This window comes from Panthera tigris, chromosome A1 (genome assembly GCF_018350195.1).
Source record: "Panthera tigris isolate Pti1 chromosome A1, P.tigris_Pti1_mat1.1, whole genome shotgun sequence".
Lineage (NCBI taxonomy): Eukaryota > Metazoa > Chordata > Mammalia > Carnivora > Felidae > Panthera > Panthera tigris.
This window is the reverse complement of record NC_056660.1, coordinates 208937354-208951237: the sequence shown is the minus strand read 5'-3', so window position 1 is coordinate 208951237 and position 13884 is coordinate 208937354. Positions and strand designations below refer to the sequence as shown.

At 40.5% G+C, this 13884-nt stretch overlaps 1 protein-coding gene across 4 annotated transcripts in view; it reads left to right on the top strand.

Annotated features, from left to right (window-relative positions):
* SLC1A3 (solute carrier family 1 member 3) overlaps positions 1 to 13884 on the top strand; it is a 77128-nt gene that overhangs the window by 24626 nt on the left and 38618 nt on the right. Inside the window, exon 1 of one of the 4 annotated variants that reach the window (XM_042996412.1) lies at positions 12827 to 12875. The exons of the other annotated variants lie outside the window; for them this stretch is intronic. The gene's annotated coding sequence lies outside the window, so the exon portion shown is untranslated. Of the gene's footprint in view, positions 1 to 12826; positions 12876 to 13884 lie in introns of those variants that run through there. 4 annotated transcript variants of the gene reach the window in all.

Sequence of the window (13884 nt, the reverse complement as noted above, 5' to 3'; positions counted from 1 at the left end):
GGCTGGATGGCTCAGTCAGTTAAGTGTCTGACTTCGGCTCAGGTCATGATCTCACAGCTTGTGAGTTTGAACCCCACATTGGGCTCTGTGCTGACAGCCTGCTTCAGATTCTGTGTCTCCCTCTCTCTCTCTGCCCCTCCCTCTCTCTCTCTCTCTCCCCCTCAGAAATAAATAAACATCAAAAAAAATTAAATTCCAAAATCTAAGTTAGGTTTTCGTATTTGAAACATTTGTGTTTGTGAATTGTGGCTCTAAAGCTCCCATAAGCCATGCTCTCCTTTCCCAAATTCGAAATTCCAATCGTTCCAAATATCCTTGGTGTGTATTAGCAATTCCAGAAGCTGCCAGAGAGAAGCTGGGAGCGAGCCTAATGGCTAGATTTGTACTCAAGTACCTGTGTTTTTGAAGAGGAAGAGTAAGTCTGTGCCAACACACCACACAATAAAATGGGGGGTTGGCACCAATTTCTATTGATTTGGTCAGCAGAGGCAGCCAAACTAGGTATTTCATGCCAGAAATATGAGTTGGTTTGGCTGCCTTAGCCTGATTAAATTCACTAGATAATAATTAAACTCCATTTCAGGTTGTACTTTGTAGACATAACTATCAGACACCTAGTGCTTTCTTCTTTTCTCATCTCTTCTTTTCCTCCTCAATCACTTACCTCGGAGGGAATCTTTTGTGTCTCCAGTTTTCTGGAAGCCGGGAGCACCACTTGACCAACGATCTCTGTGAGTTGGGTAAGAGTGTAAGTAAAGGGGAGTGGTAGGGGAATGTCAACAACAGTAGCAGCAGGGTCTGGGGCCTGGGGTAGGACACCCTGGATTTGAGATTATAAAACAGGTGAAGTTTATCTTTTCTCACTCATTCGTCCATTAATAGCTATTTTTTGAGTTCTTGCTATGTCAGACACTGAGCTAGGCACAAGAGATACATGAATACAAAGATATCGTCCCCAAGAGGATGTATGTTGGGTGGAGAGGGAGAGCTTCCCTGCGTCTCTTAAATCACACAATATACGTAAGCAAATCCTAATTCCAACTGTAAGGGGGTAAGGCTGGTCCTCTGTTAGGTGACCTCTTGTTAGGTGGCCACAGGCTGCACTCTGAGCCACCAGTTTGCTGCAGCTGATACAACGCCTGACCCAAACCCAGCCCGTATTAGCAAAGGGTTGGCTCCAGGTCACTGTCCGTACTTAGTCACGTGACATCTGGAGCACTGGGTGCAATTCTGGGAGTGGAATAACAAGGGAGGGCAGCCAGGGCAACGAGAAAGACATTTGACTGATTTTAGGAACATGATTCCAAATCTGATATTTCAAGTCATGGCATCTCCATCTCAAAGTTACATGGGTACCACTCCTATTCTCATTTACTTAGAATGTTCTTGAAATCCACATGCGTACTTTTCTTCCAATGTTTGTAATCATTACAGAAAGTGGAAACCTGTTACTAGTCTAGTGAAGGAGATAATAAATTACAATGTAATAAAGTTCTGGATTGCTTCTGTGCCTGCCAAAGGTCTTGGGAGCCTGAGATCTGTGCTCTCATTGTTTAAAAAGGTGTGTGTTTTGGAGGGGGGGGGCGGGTGTTAATGAGGTGTTAAATGCATTTTAGCACCACAATAAGACTTGTCTTTCCTGTAACACAAAGACTAAGAGAGAATTGAAAGAATGACTTTCTCACTATGTGATTTAATATTAATTAAGGAGGGGTTTCTATCCCACCAGAACAAATAAATACCACTGTATTTATCCCACTTTGGAAAACACTGCTTCGGTCCATCTAGCCTCACAGTATCTCCTCCAATTTATCGTCTACCTTCTGCCTAGACATTCCCAAGGACAAGGGGTGCCTGGGTGGCTCAGTTGGGTAAGCATCCGACTTCGGCTCAGGTCATGATCTCACAGTTTGTGAGTTTGAGCCCCATGAAGCCTGCTTTGGATTCTGTGTCTCCTTCTTTCTCTGCCCCCTCCTGACTTGTGCTCTGTCTCTCAAAAATAAATACATGTAAATAAAATTTCTTTAACTTTCCCAAGGACAAAAGATCTTTGGAACCCATTCATCCTTGGAAAACTAACAATTCTTTTTGTATGCAAAATCAAACTTTTTTTTTTTTTTTTTTTTTTTTTTTAGAAAGAGAGAGAGTGCGAGCAGGGAGAGGGGCAGAGGGAGACAGAGAGAGGGAGAATGAGAATCCTAAGCAGACTCCATGCTCAACATGGAGCCTGATGCAGACTCAACCGCACGACCCTGGAATCATGACCTGACCCCAAATCAAGAGTTAAGAATTGGACATTCAACCGACTGAGCTACCCAGTCACCCCCCGCAAACAAATAGTTTTAAATCCAGAAAAACAAAACATCACCTGCCTGCCTGTAATTCCTCATCTGTGTGATAAGCTCTGTGACATAACTCTGTCACATATTCCTTAGGCAGCATCCTTCCAAATCTGTTGACCAATGTACTTGGTGGAACATGGGACTTAACTATAGTTAAGGCCAAGAAGCTGCCATCACCAGCAAAGGACTCTTTTGCCTGAGAGAATAAAAGAACGATAAATGTACCTCAAAGTATATCCTTTCGGTTTCAGACAAATGGCAGGTACAATAAGAATAACCTAAAGTTTTATCATTTCTTTGAACGTGAGAGGGCAAAAACTGAGCTAGACAATGCCTAATCAGTTACTTGGGCATATGAAGGGTTTGTCAAGGGCTTGCAAAAATGAAAGCCAAAATGACTTAAGAAAAATTCAACATTTTGGGGCGCCTGGGTGGCTCGGTCGGTTAAGCGGCCGACTTCGGCCCAGGTCATGATCTCGCGGTCCGTGAGTTCGAGCCCCGCGTCGGGCTCTGTGCTGACAGCTCAGAGCCTGGAGCCTGTTTCAGATTCTGTGTCTCCCTCCCTCTCTGCCCCTCCCCTGTTCATGCTCTGTCTCTCTCTGTCTCAAAAATAAATAAACGTTAAAAAAAAAATTTTTTTTTTTAAAGAAAAATTCAACATTTTGAACTACTGATTGTCATGGCTCTGGGTATAGATGACGCCTGTTTGAAATACCCCAGGCATTAATGTATGAGAAAAGGGACTGTAGATGTCTCCCTTTTTCCCCACACGTACATTTTGTAGAAGAAACAAAAGTGTCTGTCTTGGGTGGGGAGGAGGTTCTTGGGGCCTCCCTTTCATTCTCTGTAAAATGAAGGTGATAACAGTACCTATGTCATGGGTACCTATGTTGTGAGCATTTACGCCTGACACATAGCATGTGCTCAATTAGTGGAAGCTTTTGGCAGTAATAGCATCAGTGAGAGCTGTCCTGGTGGTCTGCTTTGTATAAATCAAAATTCTAGGGCAAGAAGAGACAGTTTCAGTCAGAGGCAGGTAACTAAGCCTCCAGATTGCACATGTCTCATGTGTGATCCTTCCAGCCATCACTTTCCTATTAAAGGTAAATTGAAGAGGGGCACGTGGGTGGCTCAGTCAGTTAGGCGTCTGACTTCGGGCTCAGGTTATGATGTCACCTCTTTTGAGTTCAAACCCTGCATCAGGCTCTGTGCTGACAGCTCAGAGCCTAGAGCCTGCTTCGGATTCTGTGTCTCCCTCTCTCTCTGATCCTCCCCCACTCACACTTTGTCTCTCTCTCCCAAAAATAAACATTAAAAAAATATTAAAAATAAATAAATAAATAAAGGTAAATGGAAGAAACCATGAAGTTAATCGAGTAACAACATGGGAGCCAGAGAGAATTCCTTCCTCACCGCTGGAGGGGATTACTTTCTGCCCTGCAGCATGGGATGTGATTACCTTATCACAGCTGCATAATTCTAAATATTTTCATTGGTTATACAACTCTCCATCCCAGTCTTTCCTGAGACACTGGGGCCCAGTGTGTGGCACTCTGGAATCCACAGGGCAGCGAATTCCACACGCAGTAAGCAGAGCTTTTCCTGCAAACTAGACCTTTAGACAAACTGAGTCTCTGTCTCAACACGTGAAAAGTCTTTGTGGTGGCCTTGAAACAAGCCAGCCAGAAAGAAGCTTCAGCCCAGCTCATCTGAAGCCAATAGGCTGGTCCTGCTTTATTTTCTGTCTAGAGCTGCTTAGAAACATTGGAAAGTAGGCAAGTAATGTCCATCTAGAAAAGAAAGTGGTAGAGTAAAATGGGAAGACCCATCCATGGGGTAGAGATCACCTGGCCTTTTTTTTTTTTTTTTTTGGCACCATATTGAAAGGAAATCTGAGTAATTATTTTTAAAAACTTATTTTAAAAAATGTTAGTGGATTTGGGGTTTTGTTGAGATGTAGACCAAATCATTTAAGTCTGGCTACCTCAGAAAAAGTCTACCTTTCTATTACAGACAGCTTCATCCAGTAAGCATTTGTAGAGGCTTTTTATGTGCCAGCCACTTTTCTAGGACCTAAAGATACCAAAATGAAGACGACAAGGCCCCTGACTTCAAGAAGTTCAAAGTCTGGTTGGGAGATAGACTTGTGACTGCAATATGAGGAGGCAGTGGTGACCCAGGCAGGATGAGCCCAAAGTATGCAGGGAGCAATGGGAGCATCCCTGTTCCAGACTCTCCGGTGTTCCAGAAACAAGTGCTCCCTAGCAGGAAACCAGTGCTCCCTGGCAGGAAACAACTCTGTCCGTCAGAGAGAAGGAGCATTTGTTAATTGTTGCTCCTCATTGTTTTCCTCACACCTGACTCTTGCACCATTAAATACAGTAAGAGCCAGGGGTGGGGCCCTGTGGGTTTCCCAGTAAAAATCACCCCCTGGGAATGTGGCCTCACAGATGGGAAGTCTGAGAGAAGAGTCTCCTGACAGGGTTTTGACCAGAAAAACTTTCCCTTTCAGAGGGGAGCCATTCAGCTTACAGGAGGCGAGCCAGGAGACCTGAAGCTGTCCTAGCTGGAAGGCAGGCAGAGGGGACACCATACAGGCTGGCACCCAGGGCGGGAATCCCCCCTCCACACCTCCAGAAGGTGGCTGTCAGCTGCCACCTGAACATTCCACTCTCAGATGGTCCAAACTGTTGAGCTAAAATCTGTCTCCTGTGAGGTCTGCCCACTAGTCCTAATTGTGCCACATGGAAAAATGAAGGATGAGAGTTCTTCCAGTCAAAAGACCCCTAAACACAGGCCAAGTGTCCCAATTCTTCACCACTCTGGTTGCCCTCCCTTGGACCCCACCCACTCCCAGACTTGAACTCAGTGCTCCACATGTCATATGACTGGGTAGGGACAGGGACATGGACCTAACCCTCTGATCATACTGGCTGGGTTTTGTTCAGCTGTTGTATCAAACCATTGGCCCAGAAGAGTTCAGCCTGTGATCACCTAACCCCTCAGAAATGAATGCCTGTGAAAATATGTTTGTGGTAAAAATGGAACAGTTCTTGAGCTGAGAGATCAGAGGCCACAGGCTCAAGGCTCTGTGTCAGATGCAACTTTCCAGAAGGCTTGGGTCTGCGTGAGGTGGGAGCTCTTATCTATAAATTGCAGCATTTTCAACTTAACCTGTGGTTTTGATCAGTTCTGTGTTGTAGGAAATTTTTGAAAGTCTCTTTTAAAAAAAATTAAAAAGAAGGAAATTTTAAAAGCTTCCTTTAAAATTGAACCATTCTCTAAGAAAAATAAGATTTTTCCCCCTTATATTACCAATCTAATGATTTCCTCAAACCACTGTAGAACTACAGATCTGTGGGAGGCGTTGGGAATAGATGTTTTTCTTCTGTTCATGCGATCAATAATAGCTTCCAAGAGAGTAAGTTACCAGATAAATGCTGACTGGAGATTTATGGTCAAGGACTGGAAGTCATGGGTGGGGGCTGGGGGCAGGGGTGTGTCCACAGCGACATGCCATCTTATGCACCTCTCACTTCTGCAGTTCACATTCTGAGAGTCTGTACTGTCCCATCCAGGTTAATTACACTACACGGGACGTAGTCCCCTGGCCATCACCCACCCCTCCCCTCCCCCTGAGATTCTTCAATTAATTGGTCTGAAACGGGGCTTGAGAATTGATGTTTCTCTATAGTGCTCCAGGTGATTTTACTGGGCACCCAGGGTTGAGGACCACCGCTTTACAGTTTTTCTAGAATCGTTCTTTGCAGGTATGACCACTGAGGCTATACCTTATTAGTTCAGATACCCCATCTTCCAGGAAGCTCTTTCTGGTTTTTCCCTCACCCCTACTAATGCATGCTCCCAAAGGCATTATTTATTCATTATTCCATTTATTTATTCATTTATTCCATTATTTATTCATTATTTATTCCATATGATTTTAGTTAAACTCATTTAAATAAAATGAATGCTTACCATTTGTATGAGCAAAACAATATAGAAATATACAGAGCAAAACATGAAAGTACTCCCAAACACAAAGACACTCAGTCTATTGATTCTCATTTGAATAGACTTCTGCTAGGAGAACCGCATACCCTGAAAATGTTTGGGTACCTGTGTTCCATTATGAAAGACTTGTCTGTGTCCCAGAAAGCCAAGTAAAAAGATGCTGGAATGTCTATCAACAGACACACACACACACACACACACACACACACACACACACACACAGAATTTCTACAGCCAGACAAGACTTTCTGTGACAATGTCATGGATTGTATGTCTCCAGGGCACGCTAAGTATCCTGTCATCTCTCTGTTCAGTGTTTAGAGAGCATCTCCTGATAAGCAGAAAGAACATTTTGTGATGGGATTACTCTCTGCTGGAGGATTGATCTGCCGGAATTATCTAGCCAATTTTGTTTCTGGCTGGAATCTAGGTTTTTACGTTTTAAAACCTTTTTAAAACTTTTTAGCTGCCTCATGGAGAAAATGTTTGCAATAGTCTCAGATCCCCAGGTTGCAAGGCAGCACACAACCATGATCACACTTGTCTTACTAACCCATCAATATCTACAATATCTGTGTAACACTGTTTTCAAATGTTTGTTTCCAGGACTTCCTCATGTGGGGAAAGAGGTTTTGCCATCTGTGTATGTATGTATGTATGTATGTATGTATGTATGTTTGTATGTATGTATGTATGTATGTATTTTAAACAATTGCTTGAGTTTCTTCTACCCAAGTTTTCTTCAGAGGAAAGAAAATTCCTCTAAATTACTAAGAGGGTTTCCTTTCACAGGGTACTGCAGGAAAGGTGGCCAGTGTCTGAGTTCTTTGATTCTAGAGATGAGTAAACAAATCAGAAGGAGCTGTTGGCTAATGTCTTAGGAAGAATTCTATAGGAAGAGCAAGATAGGTCTCCTAGATCCAGCCTGCTAAGACAGCATCCATATTACCAGAACTTGTCAGTACTTTCCAGAAAAAATATCTGTATATATACACACACAATCTTGTTTCATCTGTAATATCCCTGGATCCCCTCCCTGATCTACACTCTGTCCCACTACTGGATTACTTTGAAGCACATGCCAGAAATTTCATTACATTTCTGAAAGCAAAGAAGACATAAGACAGGTATAATATTTTAAGATGATACATATTTTATGTTTCTTTAATGTCCTATGCCATCCCTCAACATACACACATATACCTCAAGAGCTGTCAATCACTTGAAGACAGTTTTGCCAACCAAGCTCTTTACTTTCCTTCCATTCGTGGTACAGACTTCTCTACCGGTGTTTTACATGAATTACCAAAACGCTTCTGCAGACAGAGCGTGACACGTCTTTAGTAGGGGATTGATGCAGTAGATGCTTATGCTATGAAATTTGGGGGGAACAATTTTTCCTTAGAGCACAATATGAACACAATATGTGTACGTGCACACATAGCTTTGTATGTTTGTTCTTTTTTCCAAAGTCCTTCTAACTCAAAAAAGTACTGTAGTCTTACAGTGCCTCAACTGTTGGTAACTCTTTTAATTTACAACTTTTCCAGAATTTGTTTTTCTACTAGATTATTTGTAAGTAAGCTGTAATGTGAATGCAGTGTTCTTAAAGGTGTTTGTGCTAAGAGGTGAAGTTTCATTATTTTAAAGCCATTTACCTAAAAGTATGTCACAAAAGTTTCCCAAATTATAATATAGGGATACATAACAAGAAAAAAATCCTTAATATCAGCGTACACACTAAATATTTAAGAAAAAATGGAAACATTAGTAGCTTCCATCCTGGACTCTTGCCATGTTTTTTTGTTTGTTTTAGAATCAACTTCAGGAGTCTTCTCTTGAGACATATGCTTAATGACATATCTGCAAGCATTCCTTTTTGGCATGGACTCTGAACATAGTTTTAGAGCCAGGCAATGTAGTAGTTCTTAATCACATTTAGAAATAACAAAACGAAAATTCATAACGCTTTTATGGGTACATGAAAAATGTTTACATATTAAATTCTATATGATATAGGAACACATTTACTATGAGATAGTGTGACTCTTATGCAGTATAAGGGAAAAACTGTATGGGGCACCTGGGTGGCTCAGTTGGTTAAGGGTCTGACTTTTGGTTTCAGCTCAGGTCATGAACTCACGGTTCGAGCCCCACGTTGGGCTCTGTGCTGGCAGTGCAGAGCCTGCTTGGGATTGTCTCTTTCCCTCTCTCTCTGCCCCTCTCCCACTTGTGCTATCTCTGTCACTCTCAAAATAAATAAATAAACTTAAAAAATTTTTTTAATAAAAAATAAAAACTAACAACATATTTCCATGTACAGTATAAGCTATTAAACCTAAGCATGATTGGCAATTTTAAATCCTCTAATACCATATAGATATAACAGTTTATGGTTTTCAAGCCCTTTTATCTGCTAGCATTCAGATCAGTAGAAGTTAAGAAAGGCTTAAGAAAACTTTTTGGCGGAAAATCTTAAAACTGAGAGAATTCAACCTGTGGACTTTAATCTGTTCATTGCTTTTCCCTTTGAATTGAGCACCCAGCAGCATTTGATTTTAGGAGAAAACATTCGGGTTTAGCTTACAACACAGGTATCCAATGGGAACATGGCTTGAAGTCTCTATATAATTTCCTATCAAATAAACATCTGAACAGTAATTTAACAACTACCAAGTGAGGTTAGGTGCCTGAGAAGTGCTGCATATACACGTACGCACACTTTGCTTATGTGAAAGACAGTTACATCCCAACGTGTTATCAGACTTTCAACTGCTAGAGACTCTTGCTGCAAAACATTACCACCCACCACTAACCTTCTCCTTGTTCCTTAGAATGAGAGAAGCTAGGGGCATCTGGCTGGGTAAGTTGGAGGAGCATGTAACTCTTGATGTGGGGGTCGTGAGTCTGAGCCCCATGTTGGGTGTAGAGATTACATACATACATGCGTACTTGTATACATAAAATGATAGAAGCCATTTTATGAAGGGGGTTCTTTTACTTCTATGAAGCCCCTAAAATTACTTATTGGTATTGGTAGATTTATGCTTATCTTATTTCAAAGTGGCACTTACTGTTTTTGTTTTTTTTTTTAAGATTTTAAGTAATCTCTACACCCAACATGGGGCTTGAACTCATGACTCCAAGATCAGGAGTCGTGTGCTCTTCTGACTGAACCAGCCTAGCGCCCCTTTTAAGATGGCACTAATTTTTTTTAATAGTTTTATTGAGATGCAGTTCAGATGCATGCACTTTGTGTGTGTAATTCAATGGCTTTTAGTGTATTCAGAGTTGTGCATCTATCACCATAATCCATTTTAGAACATTTCATCACCCCAAAAAGAAACCCCACACTCCTTAGCCATCATGCCCTAATTATCCCATTTCCCCAGCCCTAGGAAACACCAATCTATTTTCTTTCTCTACAGATCTGTGTATTCAAGACATTTCGTCTACATGGAATTTTACAGTATATGGTCCTCTGTGACTGGCTTCTTTCACTTAGTATATCTTCAAAGTTCGTCCATGTTGTCACGTGTATTAGTATTTCATTCCCTTTTATGGCCACACAATATCCCATTATATGGACATACCACAGTGTCTTTATCCATTTATTAGTTGGTGGACATTTGAGTTGTTCGCTTTTTTTTTTTTTTTTGCTATGATGAATAATGTTGCTAACGACATTTATGGGCATATGTTTTTATTTCTCTTGGGTATATACCTTGAAGCAGAATTGCTAAATCATATGGTAACTCTGCTTGATCTTTTGAAAAACTGTCAGACTGTGTTCTGTATTAGTTGCACTATTTCACATCCCCGCCAACAGTGTATGAGAGTTCTAATTACTCCACATTCTTGTCAGCATTTGCTATTCCTTGGGTTGAGGGGGTGGGTTTTTTTGGGTTTTTTTGTTTTTTGGGGTTTTTTGTTGTTTTTTGCTTTTACCTGTAAAGATTCATATTTTAGCTAAAACTTTTGAAGTCCTAAGATATGTAGTCTGGGCATTATAATTATGCGTTTTCATTTCAAAAAGAGAAAAATTCAAATATTAAGTCTTTGGCTATGTTAAAATATTATTGAAATCCCTTAAAATGTATGTAGACTAATCAGTTATAACTTTTGGCTACATTAAAATATAATGTGTTAATTTCTTGAGTTACAGTGAATAAAAATAAAGTTAATTTTTAAAATGTCAGGTGACACAACAATGTGAATATACTTAACACGACTGAACTATACATTTTCAAAGAGTTAAGATGGTAAATTCTATATGATTTTTAACACAATTTAAATTTTTTCTTAAATCAGGTGTAACCTCGTAATGTCAATTCTTTTGGAAGACGCACTCTAAACGGTTGTTTGCTCCTTGTTCTAACCTACCACGGCTAGAGTTTTAACACAAAGCTTTCAACAGACTGCTTGGGTCAGAGAACTTTCTCCCCATGCCTAATTTTCACTTTTGGAGATATGGAGTATAGATACTCGGGTGAGCAGAATGTAAGTTCTCCAAGGCAGTGATCAGATAATCTCTCTAAATCGACACATTCCTCAGCCGCCCCAGTGGTTGTGCTGAAGGCGTGGTTGGGGGTGAGGTTGAGGAAGACACAGACTGAAGCAAGAGAACCTCTGGATGACAGAGTCGAGCCCCAACCCCCCCACACCCCTCTCCCCACCGACTCAAGGAGTGCGGACGCCAAGACGGAGGTGCTGACACAACCCCCTAGTGTCAGTGGCCTGGTACATCTTGATTTACAGAATGGCCTCCTGCCCCGGTGGTGAGAACTCTGTTCAGATCTTTTACAATACTATTGAATTACATATTTCTTATCATTCTTTTGACTGTGAGCTATAATTCCAGGTGAATTGTTTTCCATTCAGAAAGTAAATGTTTGCTCTCCTGAGGTGTCTGCACTTGGGGGATGCAACAAGAGTCCCTGTAATTGTGTTTTGGGGGCACCCTGCTTTGTCAAGCACTAGTGAGATCTCAAATCCAAATCTTAACTCTGCATCTTTGAAGAATTACTTCTCCTGCCTCTTGACCTGGAAGAGCCAGAATGAAGTTTGCAACTGGCCATTCTCAGTCACTTGGAGGGTTGTTTCATTCAGCTTCCACCTAATTTCTTGAATTCCCAGCAGTGAGTTTTACTTTTGCTTGATGAGCTGATTTGTCATGATCCTGATTATTGCTAACTTTTATGCCTGAACAGGGTTACGGCCCAAGCAACTTCTTGTGTTGATGTTGATTGACATCCTTTTACAGATGTAGACATAATGTATGAGTTAGTTGTAAGTCATTCCTTTGTGTTTCATTAAAGAAACCCCCTGAAGACTAAGTTAAATTTAAGCCACTGAACACTTTTTACAAAAGAATAAAACGATATTATTCAAGGAAAACGAAAGATGTTTGGGTCTTTTGAAGTTACCAGCAAGAAGGGCAACATGGGTGCTGCTGCTGGACACAGGGTGGATTTTTGGTCTGACCAAAGGAACTCTGGAATTGTAAAGAACACCGATAGAGTATTACATGAACTATCCTTGATAACAAGGGCTGGGTTTTTTCACTAACAATTGGTTTCCTCTGTTTATTTTGCTGTTTCAGATTATCCTTTCTGTGTTGAAATCCACACAAGGGGCATAAGATTAAAACCCTCGAAAAATAAACAAAATATCCCAAGCTTTTTGGAAATCTAAATGTTAGACATTGTTCAGTAATGTCTGCCCCCTGTGGTTGGACAAAACCACACTCTGGTATGTGTGTTGGCTTTATTCTCCTGCCCTGTGATTTGCTTTTGGTGGCTCAGAGCCAGAGTGGCCTCTCCAAATGCAAGCTTCATGAAGGCAGACAGTGTGCCTCCACTTTGATTAAGCTGCGTAGTCAGCCTCCTCTGTAGGTGTCCCCAGCCCCACTCCCCCACACAGTGCTGTGGAGCAGTTGTCCACGTTGACAATGACAATCTAACCTGCCTACTGGGAAAGGGGAATTGGATATTAGAAGGAAAACAATTTGTGGCATCATATTTGTGGTCTTTTTAAGGAGAAAATTCCACCGAGTGGTTCCTAAGTCTTTGAAAACTTTCTACTTCAATATTTTTTATTTCAAGAAATAGAAATTACTCACTTTACTCATGAATACTGCTCAAAAAAGGAATTTTTGAGGGAAAAAAAGATCTCTTGAAACTCTGCAGGTACAAGTAATTCCTGCAAGGGGGAGTACAAATAGTGTCCGCGAGGGAAGCAGAGGCAAAGGCAAAAATTTTAAAGAACCACAGATCACCCCGTGTTCATTGTGCTATTGGGATAAAAGACTTAGGGATAGAACTGGTCCCATGGGGTGTTTCTCACTGAAGTCATCTCTGTCCACAGCCCAAAACTCATCTGTTCTGATAAACTATACATCCCAGATGACATCATGTTATAAAATACGTATTTGTCAAGAATTGTGATGGAATTAGACTCTGCCCACATCATACTCACACAAGAGATGCAAACAAAGCTGCATGATTCTGCATGGCTAAGGTTTAACTTTCATTTGTTTTCTTTAATTAGCCTATTGGAAAAATGTAGTTCTTCCGTGGTAGTTTCAAGTAAGAATCTAATTTGATCATTTTCCTCTTAAAATATTTTATGAATCCTGTGAGTACTCAGCAAACACTCACTGTTAACCAATTTCCATTTTCAGCCACATGCCAATCATAATACAACTTTTTAAGGGGACTTGAATGAAATAATTTAATTAATTTTAATGCACAAAAGGCAAAATTAGCTGCCATGAATTTCTCTGGAGCAAAGCATACTCAATCCTTCCAAATAAATGTTTTCATTTTTGACATTCAACCAAGATACACTCAAATTCAAACGTATCTTTTATTAAGTAAACATTTTCTTTGGCATTCAGAATTCCAAACTTTGCTCAGCAAAGAGAGAGAGAGATGAGAGAGAGAGGAACAGAGATCAAATCCATTAAAGCAAATTTAATCAATTTTACTTTGGTACAGTATTCCTGCCAATCTACCCATTTGGTCTACTTACACTGAAGAATATATAAAAATTAAGGTAAAATCAGTGCTTCTTTCATGGAAAGAGATTTTTGGTCAGCACCAGAAAAAGGCAGATTGTGGTCAAATTTTGACCGAAAGGCTATTTTCTTAACAAACATCCAGACTCCAATTATCCATTTTATTTTATTTTTACAACTGAAATCAGTTTTTGAGAAAAGGCAGCAGTCATAACCATTATTATGTGGTACAAGAGAGTGGTTTCTTTTATCACAATGTATCACAGTAACTTCATGGCTTTTTTTGTTTCTTGTTTTTAATTCATGCCAGCCTTTATGTGGAGAAGGCTAAAATAGGCTCTGAGAGCTATGGGTTTATGGTGAGCATTTAGAATCATGCTATTTGAATTGTCTATTATTTTCTATAGCGTTATAAAATTAGGATTAATGTATGATATTCTGCATTTCTGTGTGATCGCTTAGAATTTTCTTTCAATTAAGGCATTAATCAACTTCAGACTTACCATTTGG